The sequence below is a fragment of the Chenopodium album genome, chromosome 5 (assembly GCF_948465745.1).
Source record: "Chenopodium album chromosome 5, dcCheAlbu1.1, whole genome shotgun sequence".
Taxonomy (NCBI): Eukaryota; Viridiplantae; Streptophyta; class Magnoliopsida; order Caryophyllales; family Amaranthaceae; genus Chenopodium; species Chenopodium album.
In genome coordinates, this window is record NC_137838.1 from 72,201,515 (window position 1) to 72,204,940 (window position 3,426).

Below are 3,426 nucleotides of genomic sequence, written 5' to 3' on the forward strand. Positions count from 1 at the left end.
ATATACCTTCTTAGTTGGGACACATGAAATACATCATGTACTTTACTAAGCTCCATAGGTAATGCTAACCTATAAGCTACTTTGCCTATTCTTTGTAGTATTTCATATGGACCAATGTATTTTGGACTGAGTTTTCCTTTCTTTCCAAATCTCATCACCCCCTTCATTGGTGACACCTTTAACAACACCTTATCACCAAATTCGAACTCTTCTTCCCTTCGCTTCGAGTCTGCATAGCTCTTTTGGCGATCTTGAGCTGCTTGAATTTTAGCTTGAATTTCCCTTACTTGTTTAACTGTGTCTTCAATCATTTGAGGCCCTAGGATCATGGTCTCACTAATGTCATTCCAACAAATTGGACTTCTACATTTTCTCCCATATAATGCCTCAAATGGTGCCATTCCTATGCTTGCGTGGTAACTATTATTATAGGAAAATTCAATTAAATCCAAACTGTCTTCCCAACCTCCCTAGAAGTCTATTACACAAGCTCTCAACATGTCCTCCAAGGTTTGAATAGTTCTTTCAGTTTGCCCATCTGTGGCAGGGTGAAATGTTGTACTCATCTTAAGCATGGTACCAAAATTTTCTTGAACACTTTTCCAGAATTTTGAGAGAAATATCCCTGTCAGAAACAATATCTTTTGGAACTCCATGTAACCTTACTACATGCTTGATGTAAGCCTTCGCAAGTTGCTCCATCTTCCAAGTTTCTTTCATTGGTATAAACACTGCTGATTTCGTAAGTCTGTCCACCACTACCCAAATGGTATCATTTCCACTCCGTGACTTAGGTAAGCCAGTCACAAAATCCATTAAAATGCAATCCCACTTCCATCCTGGAATTTCTAGTGACTGTACTGTTCCTTGAGGCCTTCTGTGCTCTATCTTCACCTTTTGACATGTTAAACACTTTGCCACAAACTCAGCAACCTCATTTTTCATTCTTGGCCACCAAAACATCTTCTTCAAATCCTTATATAGTTTGTCTCCTCCCGGGTGTACAGAGTAAGGTGTATTGTGTCCTTCTTCCATCAACTTTCTCTTCACCTCCTCACATTTCTGTGGTACACACCATCTATTTTTGTACCTCAAACTCCCATCTTCGTGGATTTTGAAATCTGTAGTCTTTCCCTGCTTAATTTTCTCGCGAATCCTATCCAACTTTACATCCCCTTCTTGATTGACTCAGATCTCGTCAAAGATAGTTGGTTGGATGCTTAGATTTGCAAGAATACCCGCTGGTACTCCCCATTCCACGACCTCCAGATTCAATTTCATCATTTCTCTGCATAGTTCATTAGCCACTACCAACGGGTTGATTCCATGACTAGTCTTACGACTTAGAGCATCCGCAACCACATTCGCTTTCCCTTCGTGGTATTGTATGTCTAAATCATAATCTGTCGTATACTCTAACCATCTTCGCTGACGGGAGTTTAAGTCCTTTTGGGTGAAAATGTATTTTAAGCTTTTGTGGTCTGTGTAAATTCTACATTTCACCCCATATAAATAATGACGCCAAATTTTTAGCGCAAAAATAATTGCAGCTAATTCCAAATCATGAGTGGGATAGTTTACTTCATGCTTCTTTAACTATCTCGATGCATATGCAATCACCTTCCCATTTTGCATAAGCACGCATCCTAAGTCATTCTTTGATGCGTCACTGTACACATCATATAGTCCACTATCATCCGGGAGTGTAAGTACTGGTGCTGTGATTAGTTTCTGCTTCAAGGTTTGGAATGCTTCCTCACATTTATCGTCCCACTCAAACTTTTTGTCCTTCTTCATCAAGGTGGTCATGGGTTTAGCAATTTTGGAAACACATCCAGAAATTCGTTGACCACTTTTATATTTCCTGGATTTTCCACTTGTTCATGGTTCATATCCCTAACGCTGCAGAAATATACTGGATGTCCTTTCTTCATGTACTTTGCTAATTTTAGCACTGATATTACCCTTGGGCACTTTGTTTTACCATTCATCCAGTAAGTCACTAATTCATTTCCACTTGTGACCATCTTCACTTTTTGTGATCTACAACTAATCTCAGCATTATACTTACTCAGCCAGTCCATCCCCAAGATAAGGTCAAAGTCGCTCAGCCCAAACTCAATAAGATCAGACGGAAATATCTTTCCCTCTATTTCTAAAGGCACATATCTAAAAGTTTTGGTACAATTTACTACCCCACCTGTCGGAATGGTTATTGGTAAATCTATTACCTCTACTGTCTTTAAACAGTCTTTAAGTTTTGAAACAATACCTTTAGAAACAAAAGAAAAAGTTGCACCAGAATCAAACAATACTTTAACAGGAATAGAGTTAATAGAAAAAGTACCAGTGATAACATCTTTCGTGGCCTCTGCCTCGTGCCTACTCAAAACATTCAGTTTCCCTGCAGTTCCTCCCTTTTGCTGGCTGTTACTATTGTTGGTGTTACTGTTTCTCACCCCATTCTACTGCACTCCCTTATTCCCAGAAAAATTGTTGTTGTTCCCTTGGAAATTCTTCTGGTTTCCTCCTGAGTTATAGTTGTTCTGTTTATTCCCATTAGCATTCTTAGAGTAACACTCATACTCCCTATGCCCCAGTTTGTTGCAAGCGCGACAAGCAACCAAATTGCCTTCACAATCCCTCCCAGGGTGATTGTTCCTACACCTCTTGCAGAAGTAAATCCTTCCATTCTTATTATTCCCCTGGTTATTGTTTCTAGCCCCTCCATTGTTGTTACGGTTCCCTTGACGGTTATTACCATGGAAGTTGTTATTGTTGTGGAAGTTATTATTATGGTGATACTTTTGTTTCTTAAGACCATTCTGGTTTCCCTGTTGGTTTCCAGAAACTTGTCCCACTTCCTTCCTCTTCTCTCTTCCTTCTATTTCAGTTAACTCTTTCTTCTTCTTTTCCTCCAGAGCATAAAGGTGTGCGGCCCTTCCATATACTTCATCCAGAGTCTCAAATACCTGCCCGCACAGCTTCAATTGCAGATCAGTAGTTAACCCACTCTCAAACTTCCTAGCTTTTGCTTTCTCCGTAGAGATGGATCCTTCAGCAAAACGGGATAACTCAATAAACTTGGTGTAATATTCCGTAACTGTCATCTTGTCCATCCTAAGGTTTGAAAATTCCTCAGCCTTCTGCTTCTGCAAAAAGCTAGGATAAAACTTGTCTCTCACTTTTTCTTGGAATTTGGTCCAGTTGAACCCAGGTAATGCTCTAATGGTAGCCTCGTTTTGTTGCCACCAAAGGTCAGCTTCACCCCTCAGATAGTAGGTAGCACAACTCACTTTGGAGTTTTCAGGGCATCCCACAGCTCCAAACAGTTTCTCAAATTCCCTTAACCAATTTTCCAACACAACAGGATCAGGCTCGCCCTGATAGGTTCGTGGCTTGCTCTGCGCCACCTTTTTAAAGAGC